We start from the raw sequence: 19,802 nt of genomic DNA, 5'->3' as shown, positions 1-19,802 counted from the left end.
GTGATCTCAGCCCGCTGATGAGAGCTAATGAGATTAGTGAGAACCCAGGTGTGTGTGTGTGTGTGTGTGTGTGTGTGTGTGTGTGTGTGTGTGTGTGTGTGTGTGTGTGTGTGTGTGTGTGTGTGTGTGTGTGCGTGCGTGCGTGCGTGCGTGCGTGCGTGCGTGCGTGCGTGCGTGCGTGCGTGCGTGCGTGCGTGCGTGCGTGCGTGTTCATGTGAGTGTGTGTGTGTAGCCAGCTATTATTCAAGACAAATGAGGTAGTGGCCTACATAGAAAAATATGGGATACCTCATTAGATTTTCTAGTCTGACATTTTTACTTTTCTGAGCCAATAGAAATTAGAGTTAAAATATGACACCCTCTTGGCAGAATGTGAACTTGAAGCAGAGTGACTTGAAACCAGCTCCCTCTCTGACATACATTCACTTCATCCATCTCTGTAGCACAGCTTCTCTACTGGTAGCCCCAGAGCTCCCGATGGATGTCAATCTGAGCTAGAATTTGAATAAGTTTCACATCAGTCCCACTGAGTAGAGACCCAAACTAAGTTGTAATTTCCTCAAAATTTCTATGCATTTTACAAGCTTTAACACAAAGAAAGCCTTTGGTGGCCATAAATCAGATGAAACGTGTGAACTGTGCGACCTGCACATCTGTCAGGGCAGGGCCATGTCACCTCTGTCAGGCACCCACACAACGGGCCAGCACTGGACAGGAAGTGACATCAGCTCCCAGGGAGGAGCGCTTCCTGTCTGCCATTCTTCACTGGAGACAAAAAAAAACACAGCGATCAGCAGGAAAACATCAGATCACTTCCAACATCCTCTCCACACCTAACCACACTGCAACACACACACGCACACGCACGCACACGCACATGCACGCACGCTCACACGCGCACACGCACACACACGCACGCACGCACGCGCACACGCACACGCACACACACACACACACACGCGCACGCACGCACGCACGCACGCACGCACGCACGCACACACACACACGTTTAGGTAGATGCTTATAGAAGAAACCACCAACCACCAGCATCTATTTTTAAAAGACTCTATCCCAAACATCTAGATTTCAAGACTGAGATTTGCACACAAATTGTGTTTTCAGAAAGTATTCATACCCCTTGACTTTTTCCACATTTAGAATTTTAAATGGATTACACTTTTGTGTCACTGGCCGAGTCACATAAGACGTTGAAAGGACTCACTCTGTGTGCAATAATAGTGCTTAACATGTTTTTGGAATGACTACCTCATCTCCGTAACACATACAATTAATTATCTGTAAGGTCCCTCAGTCAAGCAGTGAATTTAAAACACAGTTTCAACCACAAAAAACAGGGATTTTTTCCAATGCCTTGCAAAGTAGGGCACCTATTGGTAGATGGGTAAAAATAGCAGACATTGAATATCCCTTTGATTATGGTGAAGTTATTCATTACACTTTGGATGGTGTATCAATACACCCAGTCACTACAAAGATGCAGGTGTCCTTTCTAACTCAGTTTCCCGAGAGGAAGGAAACCACTCAGGGATTTTATCATTAGGCCAATGGTGACTTGAAAACAATTACTGAGTTCAATGGCTGTGATAGGAAAAAACGGAGGATGGATCAACACCATGGTAGTTACTCCACAGTACTAACCTAAATGACAGAGTGAAAAGAAGGAAGCATGTAAAGATTAAAAATACTCCAAAACATGGATCCTGTTTGCAACAAAAGACAATAAAGTAATACTGCAAAACATGTGGCAAATAAATGAACGTTATGTCCCGAATACAAAGTGTTAGGTTTGGGGCGAAATCCAACAAATCACATCACTGAGTACCACTTCATATTTTCATATTTTATGCTTGTCATTGCCAGAAACAGAATAGAGCTAAGCTCAGCCAAACTCCTAGAGGAAAACATGGTTCAGTCTACATTCCAACAGATACTGGGGAGACAAATTCACCTTTCAACAGGACAATAACCTATAACAGGGTTTCCTACTCAGTCATCGGGACCCCCAGCGCTACACAGCTGATTCAAATACTCAGCCAGGTTGGATCATTTGAATCAGCTGTGTAGTGTTAGGGCAAAAACCAAAACGAGCACCCCTTGGGAAAAGCTGACCTAAAACACAAGGACAAACATACACGGGAGTTGCTTACCAAGATGACATTGAATGTTCCTGAGTGGCCTAGTTACAGTTTTTTTTTGAGCGGCCTAGTTAAATTAAATCGCCTTGAAAATCTATGGCAAGACTTGAAAATGGCTGTCTAGGAATGATCAACAACCAACTTGACAGGGCTTGAAGAATTTTTAAAAGAATAATGTGCAAATATTATATAATCCAGGTTTGCAAAGCTTTTAGAGACTTACCCAGAAATACTCACAGCTCTTAGAGACTTACCCAGAAATACTCACAGCTCTTAGAGACTTACCCAGAAAGACTCACAGCTCTTAGAGACTTACCCAGAAATACTCACAGCTCTTAGAGACTTACCCAGAAATACTCACAGCTCTTAGAGACTTACCCAGAAATACTCACAGCTCTTAGAGACTTACCCAGAAATACTCACAGCTCTTAGAGACTTACCCAGAAATACTCACAGCTCTTAGAGACTTACCCAGAAATACTCACAGCTCTTAGAGACTTACCCAGAAATACTCACAGCTCTTAGAGACTTACCCAGAAATACTCACAGCTCTTAGAGACTTACCCAGAAATACTCACAGCTCTTAGAGACTTACCCAGAAATACTCACAGCTCTTAGAGACTTACCCAGAAATACTCACAGCTCTTAGAGACTTACCCAGAAATACTCACAGCTCTTAGAGACTTACCCAGAAATACTCACAGCTCTTAGAGACTTACCCAGAAATACTCACAGCTCTTAGAGACTTATTCAGAAAGACTCACAGCTCTTAGAGACTTACTCAGAAAGACTCACAGCTCTTAGAGACTTACTCAGAAAGACTCACAGCTCTTAGAGACTTACCCAGAAATACTCACACAGCTCTTAGAGACTTACCCAGAAAGACTCACACAGCTCTTAGAGACTTACCCAGAAATACTCACAGCTCTTAGAGACTTACTCAGAAAGACTCACAGCTCTTAGAGACTTACTCAGAAAGACTCACAGCTCTTAGAGACTTACTCAGAAAGACTCACAGCTCTTAGAGACTTACCCAGAAAGACTCACACAGCTCTTAGAGACTTACCCAGAAAGACTCACACAGCTCTTAGAGACTTACCCAGAAAGACTCACACAGCTCTTAGAGACTTACACAGAAAGACTCACACAGCTCTTAGAGACCAACCCAGAAATACTCACACAGCTCTTAGAGACCAACCCAGAAATACTCACACAGCTCTTAGAGACCTACCCAGAAGGACTCACACAGCTCTTAGAGACCAACCCAGAAATACTCACACAGCTCTTAGAGACCTACCCAGAAAGACTCACACAGCTCTTAGAGACCTACCCAGAAAGACTCACACAGCTCTTAGAGACCTACCCAGAAATACTCACACAGCTCTTAGAGACCTACCCAGAAATACTTACACAGCTCTTAGAGACCTACCCAGAAATACTCACAAAGCTCTTAGAGACTTACCCAGAAAGACTCACAGCTGTAATCACTGCCAAAGGTGATTCTAACAAGTGTTGACTAAGGAGGGTGACTACTTATGTAAATTAGATATTTATTTATTTCATTTTCAATAAATGTACGAACATTTCTAAAATCATGTTTCACTTTGTCATTATGGGATTTTTATTAGATAGATTTAGGTAGATGTATTTAATCCATGTTGAATTCAGGCTGTAAAACAACAACATAAGTAAGAGTAAGTCAAGGAGTAAGAATACTTTCTGAAGGCACTGGGTCCTTCTGTAGCTCAGTTGGTAGAGCATGGTGCTTGTAACGCCAGGGTAGTGGGTTCATTCCCCAGGACCACCCATACGTGGAATGTTTGCACACATGACTGTAAGTCGCTTTGGATAAAAGCGTCTGCTAAATGGCATATATTATTATTATTATTATTATTATTAACAAAGGAGTCTTGAGGTAGAATATTCTGTACTATAAATTGACTTTAATTTCACCTGTTTGTGGAGGTCTGTGTTTTGCAGATGTCTGGCCCAGAGGGAGACCTATCAGAGGAAGACCTATCAGAGGAAGACCTATCAGAGGGAGACCTATCAGAGGGAGACCTATCAGAGGGAGACCTATCAGAGGGAGACCTATCAGAGGGAGACCTATCAGAGGAAGACCTATCAGAGGAAGACCTATCAGAGGAAGACCTATCAGAGGAAGACCTATCAGAGGGAGACCTATCAGAGGGAGACCTATCAGAGGGAGACCTATCAGAGGAAGACCTATCAGAGGGAGACCTATCAGAGGAAGACCTATCAGAGGAAGACCTATCAGAGGGAGACCTATCAGAGGGAGACCTATCAGAGGAAGACCTATCAGAGGGAGGCCTATCAGAGGGAGATCTATCAGAGGGAGACCTATCAGAGGGAGACCTATCAGAGGAAGACCTATCAGAGGGAGACCTATCAGAGGGAGACCTATCAGAGGAAGACCTATCAGAGGGAGACCTATCAGAGGGTGACCTAGCAGGGGAAGACCTATCAGGGGAAGACCTATCAGAGGGCGACCTATCAGAGGGAGTCCTATCAGAGGGAGTCCTATCAGGGGGAGACCTATCAGAGGAAGACCTATCAGGGGGAGACCTATCAGGGGGAGACCTATCAGTGGGAGACCTATCAGAGGGTGACCTATCAGAGGGAGTCCTATCAGGGGGAGACCTATCAGAGGAAGACCTATCAGGGGGAGACCAATCAGGGGGAGACCTATCAGAGGACAATATAAACTTGGAAATTGGGTGAAGATAGATTAGTGAATAACATCATGACCCTCTCCATTTCAAATGAATCCCTTGGCTGTGTTCCCCGGGGCATCTTTCCCATTCACCATAACCCTGTCTATCCCATTCACCACAACCCTGTCTATCCCATTCACCATAACCCTGTATATCCCATTCACCATAACCCTGTCTATCCCATTCACCTTAACCCTGTCTATCCCATTCACCATAACCCTGTCTATCCCATTCACCATAACCCTGTATATCCCATTCACCTTAACCCTGTCTATCCCATTCACCATAACCCTGTATATCCCATTCACCTTAACCCTGTATATCCCATTCACCATAACCCTGTCTATCCCATTCACCATAACCCTGTCTATCCCATTCACCTTAACCCTGTATATCCCATTCACCATAACCCTGTCTATCCCATTCACCATAACCCTGTCTATCCCATTCACCATAACCCTGTCTATCCCATTCACCATAACCCTGTCTATCCCATTCACCATAACCCTGTCTATCCCATTCACCATAACCCTGTATATCCCATTCACCTTAACCCTGTCTATCCCATTCACCTTAACCCTGTCTATCCCATTCACCATAACCCTGTCTATCCCATTCACCATAACCCTGTCTATCCCATTCACCATAACCCTGTCTATCCCATTCACCATAACCCTGTCTATCCCATTCACCATAACCCTGTCTATCCCATTCACCATAACCCTGTATATCCCATTCACCATAACCCTGTCTATCCCATTCACCATAACCCTGTCTATCCCATTCACCATAACCCTGTCTATCCCATTCACCATAACCCTGTCTATCCCATTCACCATAACCCTGTCTATCCCATTCACCATAACCCTGTCTATCCCATTCACCATAACCCTGTCTATCCCATTCACCATAACCCTGTCTATCCCATTCACCTTAACCCCACCTTTCCCATTCAGCCTAACCCCATCTTTACCTTTCATTCCTAGAGGAGAAGGATGTGTGTGATAGTGAGTGAAATTCAATACATCTCCTCTGAAATATCAAAGGCCACCAGAACCTGCTGCACACGACAGGCTGTCTCTGTTATTAAAGAGAAAACCACTGGAACCCCCAGTCGATGTGTGATTGACAGCCCGGGTTCCCCCTCTCTCTCCATCTGTCTGTCTGACGTTGATTGACGGAACTCCACAATCTCCCGCCAACACTGGCCCTTATCTCCGTAACAGGAGGTGGCTTTCTCTGCAACCCCACACTCCTCCCCAATGGTACTACCCCTCTAAACCCCACACTCCTCCCCAATGGTACTACCCCTCTAAACCCCACACTCCTCCCCAATGGTACTACCCCTCTAAACCCCACACTCCTCCCCAATGGTACTACCCCTCTAAACCCCACACTCCTCCCCAATGGTACTACCCCTCTAAACCCCACACTCCTCCCCAATGGTACTACCCCTCTAAACCCCACAACCCCCACCCCGGGATGACACACACAAGCAGCCCCAGCAACCCCCTAGTACCCTAGAACTGAGCCCCAGAGACACTGCTGTCTGAACCTCTGAGCCCCTCAGCCTTTCAGCCTTGAACAGCCTGAGCTGTGTGGTCGGTAGTATCTCTATCCTATCCCCTCAGGGCCACGGAGAGAAGGAAGGAGGGGGAGAGAGAGAGAGAGAGAGAGAGAGAGAGAGAGAGAGAGAGAGAGAGAGAGAGAGAGAGAGAGAGAGAGAGAGAGAGAGAGAGAGAGAGAGAGAGAGAGAGAGAGGGTCTGGGGTCTGCTCACCAACCAATAATTCACAAAATGGGACAAACACCAAATTGAGACTGCATGCAGAATTCTGCAAAATAATCCTCTATGTACAACGTAAAACACCAAATAATGCACGCAGAGCAGAATCAGGCCGATATCCACTAAATCCAGAAAATATACATTCAATTCTACAACCACCTAAAAAGGAAGCAATTCCCAAACCATATGTAACAAAGCCATCACCTACAGAGAAATGAACCTGGAGAAGAGTCCCCTAAGCAAGCTGGTCCTGGGGTTCTGTTCACAAACATAAACACACCCTACAGAGCCCCAGAACAGCAGCACAATTAGACCCAACCAAATCATGAGAAAACAAGAAGATAATTACTTGACACATTGGAAAGAATTAACAAAAAAACAGAGCAAACTAGAATGCTATTTGGCCCTAAACAGAGAGTACACAGTGGCAGAATACCTGTCCACCGTGACTGACCCAAATTTAAGGAAAGCTTTGACTATGTACAGACTCAGTGAGCATAGCCTTGCTATTGAGAAAGGCCGCCGTGGGCAGACATGGCTCTCAAAAGAAGACAGGCTATGTGCTCACTGCCCCCAAAATGAGGTGGAAACTGAGCTGCACTTCCTAACCTCCTGCCCAATGTATGACCATATTAGAGACACATATTTCCCTCAGATTACACAGATCCACAAAAAAATCTAATGTTTGATAAACTCCCATATCTACTGGGTGAAATACCACTGTGTGCCATCACAGCAGCAAGATTTGTGACCTGTTGCCACAAGAAAACGTCAACCAGTGAAGAACAAACACCATTGTAAATACAACCCATATTTAGAGGAGAGAGAGAGAGAGAGAGGGGGGAGAGAGAGAGAGAGAGAGAGAGAGAGAGAGAGAGAGAGAGAGAGAGAGAGAGAGAGAGAGAGAGAGAGAGAGAGAGAGAGAGAGAGAATGAGAGAGAAAGAGAGAATGAGAGAAAGAGAGGGTTAATGAGAGAGAGAGAGAGAGAGAGACAGAGAGAGAGAGAAGGAGAGAGAGAGAGAAGGAGAGAGAGAATGAGAGAACGAATGAGAGAAGGAGTGAGAGAATGAGAGAAAGAGAGGCCTGTGATGTACAAATGTCTCACTTCTTTTGCGTATAGTGTAACTAGCCCTATGTGAAAGGGTGACGAATGAGGCCCATTGACAGGGATCTTTAGAGTTGAGAGAGACACACACAACCAATCACACACACCCTAATGCACACATACACACAGACACCCTCCTGATCGGAGAATCTCCAGACCAAGGAATAATGGACTGTGTGTAAACTGAGATGTTTCAAATGAGGCAACAGGAAATGGGCTTGTGATGTACTGATACCATGCCATCCTTCAGACCAGATGAGACAATCAGTAGATAGAGTACACACACGTACGGACGCACGCACACACGCACAACAGACACACACACCGGGCACACACACACACCAGGCACACACACACACCAGGCACACACGCACAACAGACACACACACACACACACACCGGGCACACACACCAGGCACACACACACACCAGGCACACACACACGCCAGAAAAACACACAAACCACACCACACACACCACACACACACAAACAAACACATACACATACACACACAAACACACAGACACACACACACCAGACACACACACACACACACCAGACAACAGACACACACACAGACACACACACACACCAGACACACACACACACCACACACACACACACACACCAGACACACACACACACCACACACACACACACCAGACACATACACATACACACACAAACACACCAGACACACACACACCAGACACACACACACACACACCAGACAACAGACACACACACCAGACACACACACACACCAGACACACACACACACCACACACACACACACACACCAGACACACACACACACCACACACACACACACCAGACACATACACATACACACACCAGACACCAGACACACAAACACACCAGACACACACACACCAGACACACACACACACCAGACAACAGACACACACACCAGACACACACACACACCACACACACACCAGACACACACTTACAATAAATATTCTCTTTGAAACTGTTCCATCTAAGCTCACTTTGGGACACAAGTATTTATCCACATCTGAAGGCTTTCTCCAAACAGAAAAACAAGTGAATGGGGGGGTCGAGGCAGTAGACAATAGAGGTCTCTCTGTGGGGCTGAGTGGAGGAGGAGGGTGGAGGATGGGGGGTGGGGAGAGGAGGGATGGGGAGAGGAGGAGGGGGGAGGGTGGATGGGGGAGTGGGGAGAGGAGGAGGGGGAGGGTGGATGGGGGGGAGAGGAGGAGGGGGAGGGTGGATGGATGGGGGAGAGGAGGGGGGAGGGTGGTGGGGGAGTGGGGAGAGGAGGAGGGGGAGGGTGGATGGGGGGGATGGGGAGAGGGGAGGAGGGGAGGGTGGATGGGGGAGTGGGGAGAGGAGGAGGGGAGGGTGAGATGGGGGGATGGGGGAGGAGGAGGGGGGGGGTGGAGGGGGGGTGGGGGGGAGTGGGGAGAGGAGGAGGGGGAGGGTGGATGGGGGAGTGGGGGAGGGGAGGGGGAGGGGGATGGGGGAGTGGGGAGAGGAGGAGGGGGAGGGTGGATGGGGGAGTGGGGAGAGGAGGGGGGAGGGTGGATGGGGGGAGTGGGGGAGGAGGAGGAGGGTGGATGGGGGGGTGGGGGAGAGGAGGAGGGGGGATGGGGGAGTGGGGGGGAGGAGGGGAGGGGGATGGGGGGAGGAGGAGGGGGAGGGTGGATGGGGGAGTGGGGAGAGAGGGGGGGGAGGGTGGATGGGGGGAGGAGAGGAGGAGGGGGAGGGTGGATGGGGGAGTGGGGAGAGGAGGAGGGGGAGGAGGAGGGGGGAGGGTGGATGGGGGGAGTGGGGGAGGAGGAGGGGGAGGGTGGATGGGGGGAGTGGGGGAGGAGGAGGGGAGGGGGATGGGGGGGTGGAGGGTGGATGGGGGAGTGGGGGGAGGAGGGGAGGGTGGATGGGGGAGTGGGGAGAGGAGGAGGGGAGGGGGATGGGGGAGTGGGGAGAGGGGGAGGGTGGGAGTGGGGAGAGGAGGAGGGGGAGGGTGGATGGGGGGAGTGGGGAGGAGGAGGAGGGGGATGGGGGGGTGGAGGGGGGGAGGGTGGGTGGGGGGGAGGGGGAGGGGGAGGGTGGATGGGGGAGTGGGGGAGAGGAGGAGGGGGAGGGTGGATGGATGGGGGGGGGAGAGGAGGAGGGGGAGGGTGGATGGGGGAGTGGGGGAGGAGGTGGGGGAGGGTGGATGGGGGAGTGGGGAGAGGAGGGAGGGTGGATGGGGGGAGTGGGGAGAGGAGGAGGGGGAGGGTGGATGGGGGGGAGTGGGGAGAGGAGGAGGGGGAGGGTGGATGGGGGAGTGGGGGGGGAGGGGAGGGTGGATGGGGGAGGAGGGGAGGGGGAGGGTGGATGGATGGGGGAGTGGGGAGAGGAGGGGAGGGTGGATGGGGGGATGGGGGAGAGGAGGGGGGGTGGATGGGGGAGTGGGGGAGAGGAGGGGGGAGGGTGGATGGGGGAGTGGGGGAGAGGAGGAGGGGGAGGGGGAGGGTGGATGAGGGGGGAGTGGATGGGGGAGTGGGGAGAGGAGGAGGGGAGGGTGGATGGGGGGTGGAGGAGGGGGGAGGGTGGATGGGGGAGTGGGGGGAGGAGGGGAGGGTGGATGGGGGGGGGAGGATGGGGGGAGTGGGGGTGGATGGGGGAGTGGGGGAGGAGGAGGAGGAGGGGGGTGGATGGGGGAGTGGGGAGAGGAGGAGGGGGAGGGGGATGGGGGATGGGGAGAGGAGGGGGGGGGGGGAGGGTGGATGGGGGGAGGGGGAGAGGAGGAGGGGGAGGGTGGATGGGGGGGGGGGAGTGGGGGATGGGGGGAGGAGGAGGGGGAGGGTGGATGGGGGGAGTGGGGAGAGGAGGAGGGGGAGGTGGATGGGGGGGGAGGGGGAGAGGAGGAGGGGGAGGGTGGTGGGGGGATGGGGGAGAGGAGGGGGGAGGGTGGATGGGGGGAGGTGGGGAGAGGAGGAGGGGGAGGGGGTGGATGGGGGAGGAGGGGGGGAGGGTGGATGGGGGAGGAGGAGGGGGAGGGATGGGGGGAGTGGGGGAGAGGAGGGGGGTGGGGGGAGTGGGGGGAGGAGGGGGAGGGTGGATGGGGGGAGTGGGGGAGGAGGAGGGGGAGGGTGGATGGGGGGGAGATGGGGAGAGGAGGAGGGGGAGGGTGGATGGGGGAGTGGGGAGAGGAGGAGGGGAGGGTGGATGGGGGGAGTGGGGAGAGGAGGAGGAGGGTGGGGGGATGGGGAGAGGAGGAGGGGGGTGGGGGAGTGGGAGGAGGAGGGGGGAGGGTGGATGGGGGAGTGGGGAGAGGAGGAGGGGGAGGGTGGATGGGGGGAGTGGGGAGAGGAGGAGGGGAGGGTGGATGGGGGATGGGGGGAGGGTGGATGGGGGGAGTGGGGAGAGGAGGAGGGGGGGGAGGGGTGGGGGATGGGGGGAGTGGGGGAGAGGAGGAGGGGAGAGGGGAGGGGGGTGGATGGGGGAGGAGGGGGGGAGGGGGATGGGGGAGGGGAGGAGGAGGGGGGAGGGTGGATGGGGGGAGTGGGGGGAGGAGGGGAGGGGGATGGGGGGGTGGGGGATGAGGGGGGGAGGGTGGATGGGGGGGGGGAGAGGAGGGGGGAGGAGGGGGAGGGTGGATGGGGGAGTGGGGAGAGGAGGAGGGGGAGGGGGATGGGGGAGTGGGGAGAGGAGGAGGGGGGATGGGGGGAGGGGGGAGGGGGAGGGGGAGTGGGGTGGAGGGGGGGAGTGGGGAGAGGAGGAGGGGGAGGGTGGATGGGGGAGTGGGGAGAGGGGAGGGGGATGGGGGGGTGGATGGGGGAGTGGGGGAGAGGAGGGTGGATGGGGGGGAGTGGGGGAGGAGGAGAGGGGAGGGTGGATGGGGGAGTGGGGAGAGGAGGAGGGGGAGGGTGGATGGGGGAGGGATGGGGGGTGGATGGGGGGAGTGGGGGGGGAGGGGAGGGGGAGGGGGATGGGGGGAGTGGGGAGAGGAGGAGGGGAGGGTGGATGGGGGAGTGGGGGAGGAGGAGGAGGGTGGATGGGGGGGTGGATGGGGGGAGTGGGGAGAGGAGGAGGGGGAGGGTGGATGGGGGAGTGGGGAGGGGAGGGGGAGGGTGGATGGGGGGAGTGGGGGAGAGGAGGAGGGGGAGGGTGGATGGGGGAGTGGGGGGAGGAGGAGGGGGAGGGTGGATGGGGGAGTGGGGAGGAGGGGGGAGGGTGGATGGGGGAGTGGGGGGGGAGGGGGGGAGAGGAGGAGGGGGAGGGTGGATGGGGGGAGTGGGGGAGAGGAGGAGGGGGATGGGGGTGGATGGGGAGGGGGAGGGGGGAGGAGGGGAGGGGTGGATGGGGGGGTGGGGAGAGGAGGAGGGGATGGGGGAGTGGGGGAGAGGAGGAGGGGGGGTGGATGGGGGGAGTGGGGGGAGAGGAGGATGGGGGGGAGGGTGGATGGGGGAGTGGGGGAGGAGGAGGGGGGGGGGGGTGGATGGGGGAGTGGGGGGGGGAGAGGAGGAGGGGAGGGTGGATGGGGGAGTGGGGAGAGGAGGAGGGGAGGGTGGATGGGGGGAGTGGGGAGAGGGGGAGGGTGGATGGGGGGAGGGGAGAGGAGGAGGGGGAGGGTGGATGGGGGGGGGGAGGGTGGAGGGGGGAGGGGAGGAGGGGGAGGGTGGATGGGGGAGTGGGGGAGGAGAGGGGAGGGTGGATGGGGGGAGTGGGGGGAGGAGGAGGGGGAGGGTGGGATGGATGGGGGAGTGGGGAGAGGGGAGGGTGGATGGGGGAGTGGGGAGAGGAGGAGGGTGGATGGGGGGAGTGGGGGGGAGGAGGGGGAGGGTGGATGGGGGAGTGGGGGGGGAGGGGGAGGGGGATGGGGGAGTGGGGAGAGGAGGAGGGGAGGGTGGATGGGGGGAGTGGGGGAGAGGAGGAGGGGAGGGGGAGGGTGGATGGGGGAGTGGGGAGGGTGGATGGGGGAGTGGGGGGAGGAGGAGGGGGAGGGTGGATGGGGGGAGTGGGGGAGAGGAGGAGGGGGAGGGTGGATGGGGGGAGGGGGAGAGGAGGAGGGGGGAGGGTGGATGGGGGGAGTGGGGGGGAGGAGGGGAGGATGGGGGAGTGGGGAGAGGAGGAGGGGAGGGTGGATGGGGGGAGTGGGGGAGTGGGGGAGAGGAGGAGGGTGGGGAGTGGGGGAGAGGAGGAGGGTGGGTGGATGGGGGAGGAGGGGAGGAGGAGGAGGGTGGATGGGGGAGGGGAGGAGGGGGAGGGGGAGGGTGGTGGGGGGATGGGGGAGTGGGGGATGGGGGGAGGAGGAGGAGGGGGAGGGTGGATGGGGGAGTGGGGAGAGGAGGAGGGGGAGGGTGGGGTGGGGAGAGGAGGGGGATGGGGGAGGGTGGATGGGGGAGGGGGGAGGAGGAGGGGGAGGGGGTGGGGGGATGGGGGAGGGTGGATGGGGAGGGTGGATGGGGGGAGGAGTGGGGGGGGAGGAGGGGAGGGTGGATGGGGGGAGAGGGGGAGAGGAGGATGGGGGGGGGGTGGATGGGGGAGTGGGGAGAGGAGGAGGGGGAGGGTGGATGGGGGGAGTGGGGGAGAGGAGGAGGAGGGTGGATGGGGGAGTGGGGGAGAGGAGGAGGGGAGGGTGGATGGGGGAGTGGGGGAGAGGAGGAGGGGAGGGTGGATGGGGGAGTGGGGGAGAGGAGGAGGGGGAGGGTGGATGGGGGAGTGGGGAGAGGAGGAGGGGGAGGGTGGATGGGGGAGAGGGGGAGAGGGGGAGGGTGGATGGGGGGAGGGGGAGAGGAGGAGGGGGAGGGTGGATGGGGGGAGTGGGGGGGAGGAGGGGGAGGATGGGGGGAGGGGAGGGGAGGGTGGATGGGGGGAGTGGGGAGAGGAGGAGGGGATGGGGGGTGGGGGAGAGGAGGAGGGGATGGGGGAGTGGGGAGAGGAGGAGGGGGAGGGTGGATGGGGGGAGGGGGAGATGGGGGAGGAGGGGGGAGGGTGGATGGGGGGAGGGGGGAGAGGGGGGGGAGTGGGGAGGGGAGGATGGGGGGGGAGGGGAGGGTGGATGGGGGGAGTGGGGAGAGGGGGGAGATGGGGGAGTGGGGAGAGGAGGAGGAGGGTGGATGGGGGGGTGGGGGAGAGGATGGGGGGATGGGGGAGTGGGGAGAGGAGGAGGGGGAGGGTGGATGGGGGAGTGGGGGGAGGAGGAGGGGGAGGGTGGATGGGGGGAGTGGGGAGAGGAGGAGGGGGAGGGGGATGGGGGGGATGGGGGAGTGGGGGAGTGGGGGAGGAGGAGGGGGAGGGTGGATGGGGGAGTGGGGGAGGAGGAGGGGGAGGGTGGATGGGGGAGTGGGGAGAGGAGGGGGGAGGGTGGATGGGGAGGGGGGAGGAGGAGGGGAGGGTGGATGGGGGAGTGGGGGAGGAGGAGGAGGGTGGATGGGGGGGGAGGGTGGATGGGGGGGTGGATGGATGGGGGGAGTGGGGAGAGGAGGAGGGGAGGGTGGATGGGGAGAGGGGGGAGTGGGGGGAGGGGGAGGAGGAGGAGGAGGGGGAGGGTGGAGGGTGGGGGGGAGTGGGGGAGAGGAGGAGGGGGAGGGGGGAGTGGGGGAGGAGGAGGGGAGGGTGGATGGGGGGGAGTGGGGGAGGAGGAGGGGGAGGGTGGGGGGAGGGGGAGGTTGGATGGGGGGGTGGAGGAGGGGGAGGGTGGATGGGGGAGTGGGGGAGAGGAGGGGGGAGGGGGATGGGGGGAGGAGGAGGGGGAGGGTGGATGGGGGGAGTGGGGAGAGGAGGAGGGGGAGGGGATGGGGGATGGGGAGAGGAGGAGGGGGAGGGTGGATGGGGGGAGTGGGGAGAGGAGGAGGAGGGGGAGGGGGATGGGGGAGTGGGGGAGGAGGAGGGGGAGGGATGGGGGATGGGGGAGAGGAGGGGGGGGGTGGATGGGGAGTGGGGGAGGAGGAGGAGGGGGAGGGTGGATGGGGGAGTGGGGAGGGGGGATGGGGGGAGTGGGGAGAGGAGAGGAGGAGGGGGAGGGTGGATGGGGGGAGTGGGGGATGGGGGAGGAGGGGGAGGGTGGATGGGGGGAGTGGGGAGAGGAGGAGGGGGAGGGTGGATGGGGGGAGTGGGGAGAGGAGGAGGGGGAGGGTGGATGGGGGAGTGGGGAGAGGAGGGGGAGGGTGGATGGGGGAGTGGGGGAGGAGGGGGAGGGGATGGGGGGATGGGGGAGAGGAGGAGGGGAGGGGTGGGGGGGAGTGGGGGGGAGGAGGAGGATGGGGGGTGGGGAGAGGAGGAGGGGGAGGGGATGGGGGGAGTGGGAGAGGAGGAGGGGGAGGGTGGATGGGGGGAGTGGGGATGGGGGAGTGGGGGAGAGGAGGAGGGGGAGGGTGGATGGGGGGAGTGGGGGGAGGAGGAGGATGGGGGGGGTGGGGAGAGGAGGGAGGGGAGGGTGGATGGGGGGAGTGGGGGGGAGGAGGAGGATGGGGGAGTGGGGGGGAGGAGGGGGAGGGGATGGGGGGGGGAGTGGGGGGGGGAGGGTGGATGGGGGAGGAGGAGGGGGGAGGGGGAGGAGGAGGGTGGATGGGGGAGTGGGGGAGGAGGAGGGGGAGGGTGGATGGGGGGAGTGGGGGGAGGAGGAGGGGGAGGGTGGGGGGGGAGTGGGGAGAGGAGGAGGGGGAGGGTGGATGGGGGGAGTGGGGGGAGGAGGAGGGGAGGGTGGATGGGGGGTTGGGGGGGGAGTGGGGGATGGGGGAGTGGGGGAGGAGGGTGGATGGGGGAGTGGGGAGAGGAGGAGGGGGGGAGGGTGGATGGGGTGAGTGGGGAGAGGAGGAGGAGGGTGGATGGGGGAGTGGGAGATTGGAAGGATGGGGAGTGGGGGGAGGAGGAGGAGGGTGGATGGGGGAGTGGAGGGAAGAGAGGAGGATGAGGGTGGATGGGGGATGGGGGAGTGGAGGGAGGAGAAGGATGAGCTTGGATGGGGGAGTGGAGGGAGGAGAAGGATGAGGGTGGATGGGGGAGTGGAGGGAGGAGAAGGATGAGGGTGGATGGGGGAGTGGAGGGAGGAGAAGGATGAGGGTGGATGGGAGAGTGGAGGGAGGAGAAGGATGAGGGTGGATGGGGAGAGTGGGGGGAAGAGGAGGAGGGTTGATGGGAGGTTAGAGGGAAGAGGAAGGGGGATTGGGAGGAGGAATTTGTATGGGGAGAGTGGGGGGAGGAGGTTGGATGGGGAGAGTGGGGGGAGGAATTTGTATGGGGAGAATGGGGGGAGGAGGTTGGATGGGGAGAGTGGGGGGGGAGGAGGTTGGATGGGAGGAGGAGGTTGGATGGGGGAGTGGAGGGAGGAGAAGGATGAGGGTGGATGGGGGAGTGGAGGGAGGAGAAGGATGAGGGTGGATGGGGGAGTGGAGGGAGGAGAAGGATGAGGGTGGATGGGAGAGTGGAGGGAGGAGAAGGATGAGGGTGGATGGGGAGAGCGGGGGGAAGAGGAGGAGGGTTGATGGGAGGTTAGAGGGAAGAGGAAGGGGGATTGGGAGGAGGAATTTGTATGGGGAGAGTGGGGGGAGGAGGTTGGATGGGGAGAGTGGGGGGAGGAATTTGTATGGGGAGAATGGGGGGAGGAGGTTGGATGGGGAGAGTGGGGGGAGGAGGTTGGATGGGAGGAGGAGGTTGGATGGGGGGAGTGGAGGGAGGAGGTTGGATGGGGAGAGTGGGGGGAGGAGGTTGGATGGGGAGAGTGGGGGGAGGAGGTTGGATGGGGGAGTGGAGGGAGGAGGTTGGATGGGGGAGTGGAGGGAGGAGGTTGGATGGGGGGAGTAGAGGGAGGAGGTTGGAATGGGGAGTGGAGGGAGGAGGTTGGATGGGGAGAGTGGGGGGGGAGGAGGTTGGATGGGGGAGTGGAGGGAGGAGGTTGGATGGGGGGAGTGGAGGGAGGAGGTTGGATGGGGGGAGTGGGGAGAGAAGGAGGAGGGTGTATGGGAGAATAGAGGGAGGAGGTGGAGGGTGGATGGGAGAGTGGAGGGAGGAGGAGATGGGTGTATGAGAGAGTGGGGAGAGAAGGAGGAGGGTGTATGGGAGAGTAGAGGGAGGAAGAGGAGGGTGGATGGGAGAGTGGAGGGAGGAAGAGGAGCATGGTTGAGAGAGTGGAGGGAGGAGGTTGAGGGTGGATGGGAGAGTGGAGGGAGGAGGAGGAAGAGGGTGGATGAGGAGAGTAGGGGGAGGAGGGGGGTTGGTGGGAGATTGGAGGGATGAGGGAGAAGGAGGAGGAGGAGGGTGGATGGGGGAGTAGAGGGAGGAGGAGGAGGGTGAATGGGAGAGTGGAGTGACGAGGAGGAGGGTGAATGGGAGAGTGGAGGGAGGAGGAGGAGGGTGAATGGGAGAGTGGAGGGACGAGGAGTGTGAATGGGAGAGTGGAGGGACGAGGAGGAGGGTGAATGGGAGAGTGGAGGGAGGAGGAGGAGGGTGAATGGGAGAGAGGAGGGAGGAGGAGGAGGGTGAATGGGAGAGTGGAGGGAGGAGGAGGAGGGTGAATGGGAGAGTGGAGGGAGGAGGAGGAGGGTGAATGGGAGAGTGGAGGGAGGAGGAGGAGGGTGAATGGGAGAGAGGAGGGAGGAGGAGGAGGGTGAATGAGAGAGGAGGGAGGAGGGTGAATGGGAGAGTGGAGGGAGGAGGAGGAGGGTGAATGGGAGAGTGGAGGGAGGAGGAGGAGGGTGAATGGGAGAGTGGAGGGAGGAGGAGGAGGGTGAATGGGAGAGTGGAGGGACGAGGAGGAGGGTGAATGGGAGAGTGGAGGGAGGAGGAGGAGGGTGAATGGGAGAGTGGAGGGAGGAGGAGGAGGGTGAATGGGAGAGTGGAGGGAGGAGGAGGAGGGTGAATGGGAGAGTGGAGGGAGGAGGAGGAGGGTGAATGGGAGAGTGGAGGGAGGAGGAGGAGGGTGAATGGGAGAGTGGAGGGAGGAGGAGGAGGGTGAATGGGAGAGAGGAGGGAGGAGGAGGAGGGTGAATGGGAGAGAGGAGGGAGGAGGGTGAATGGGAGAGTGGAGGGAGGAGGAGGAGGGTGAATGGGAGAGTGGAGGGAGGAGGAGGGTGAATGGGAGAGTGGAGGGAGGGCTGATCTGAACTGAAGCCAGTCTGAAGCAGAGGAAAAGGGGAAAGTGAAGAGGCATCTATTAGATGTCAGTGGGCTTTTGTGTCCATGTCAATGAGCAAGATTAAGGTATTTAAAATAATCTGACTGAGGCTCGGAGAGGTCACAGCACAGACAGGGAGAGAAGACGAGTTTTTCCTAGCCACCGTGCTTCTACATCCGCATTGCCTGCTCTTTGGGGTTTAAACTGGGTTTCTGTACAGCACTTTGTGACATCTGCTAATGTAAAAAGGGTTTTATAAATAAATGTGATTGATTGAGAGGAGCATATGGCAGAGCAGGGAGAGCAATTGCTCTTATACATCGAGTTAGATAGATAGACATACATTCATCTAAAGCGCCACCAAATATTTTGCTGTGCGACTTTGGAGTTTTATTTTGGAAGCACCGTGTGACAAAAAAAAGATTCCGATAAAAAAAACTCAATGCCTGACAATATTCTAAACAGTCTGAAGCCCCGCCCCCTGTCACTCAACAGGCACACAGCTCACACACAGACACTTCCTGTTTCTCTCAGCATGTACTTAACAGATTCTTCCAAAGCAACAACAGGCTACCACTTTCCACGTTGCTTCTAAAATTCAATCCATGTTTTCTCTATTATAATATTAGTTTGTGTATCTTTCTTTGCAAAAATGTGAGTTAGTTCGGCTAAAGAAGCTGGCATGCGACTAAGAGATCATTTATGCTTGATCTGAAAATGTGGTTGGAGGCGCCATATGGATGGTGTGACGCAATAGAGGAGCCTCCGGAGGCATGAAGGGGCCAAATTGAGCTCCGTACCGCATGGTTGTGTGCATCTCAAAATGTGTATAGCTCCGCATTGACATGATTGGTTGACGGTCGGTGATGGCGAGAGGTCCTGTATAAACACGAACTCACTTCCTTAACAACTTCCTTCACAACAGCGCTGCTGGGCGAAGCGCAAGAAGTATGAATGTCCTGACTTCTGCAGAGGCGATCTCACTGTAAATGCTGCATGGCCAATGCAGACGTCGAATTGACCATGCAGCGCCTTTAAAGCTAATTGCTATTGCTAATCGCTATCTACACTGAATAAAAATACAAAACATAAAGGTGTTGGTCCCATAAGCTGAAATAAAAGATCCCCGAAATGGCACATATGCACAAAAATGCACATTTCTCTCAAATGTTGTCCACAAAATTGAATGTTAATTTCTCTACCATAAGCCACCTCCAATGTCGTTTTAGAGAATTTGGCAGTACGTCCAACCAGCCTCACAACCTCAGACCACATACTGTATAACCACGCCAGTCCAGGACCTCCACATTTGGCTTCTTCACCTGAGGAATCGTCTGAGACCAGCCACCAGGACAGCTGATGAAACTGTAGGTTTGCACAACCGAAGAATTTCTGTACAAACTGTCAGAAACCATTAGGGCCAAACCTCTGCATGCTCGTTGTCCACACCAAGGTCTTGAACTTACTGCAGTTTGGCATCGTAACCAATTTCAGTGGGCAAATGCTCACCTTCGATGGCCACTGGCACGCTGGAGAAGTGTGCTCTTCAGGGATGAATCCCAGTTTCAGCTGTACCATGGTGGCAGTGTGGTTATGGTAAATGAAATATGTTACAGTTGAGCATGTTTGGGATGCTCTGGATCAACATTTACAACAGCGTGTTCCAGTTCACGCCAATATCCAGCAAATTCATACAGCCAGAAGAGGAGTGGGACAATCAACTCCATGCAAAGGAGATGTGTCGCGCGGCATGAGGGAAATGGTGGTCACACCCGATACTGACTGGTTTTCTGACCCACGCCAGATACTGACTGGTTTTCTGACCCACACCAGATACTGACTGGTTTTCTGATCACACCAGATACTGACTGGTTTTCTGACCCACACCAGATACTGACTGGTTTTCTGACCCACACCAGATACTGACTGGTT

The 19,802-nt window shown here is 56.9% G+C and overlaps 1 protein-coding gene across 1 annotated transcript in view; it reads right to left on the bottom strand.

Annotated features, from left to right (window-relative positions):
- The window catches only part of LOC124014325 (transcription factor COE1-A-like), a 332,099-nt gene that overhangs the window by 277,991 nt on the left and 34,306 nt on the right, over positions 1-19,802 (bottom strand).

Source organism: Oncorhynchus gorbuscha, linkage group LG02 (assembly GCF_021184085.1).
Source record: "Oncorhynchus gorbuscha isolate QuinsamMale2020 ecotype Even-year linkage group LG02, OgorEven_v1.0, whole genome shotgun sequence".
Taxonomy (NCBI): domain Eukaryota; kingdom Metazoa; phylum Chordata; class Actinopteri; order Salmoniformes; family Salmonidae; genus Oncorhynchus; species Oncorhynchus gorbuscha.
This window is presented reverse-complemented; position numbering and strand designations above follow the sequence as displayed.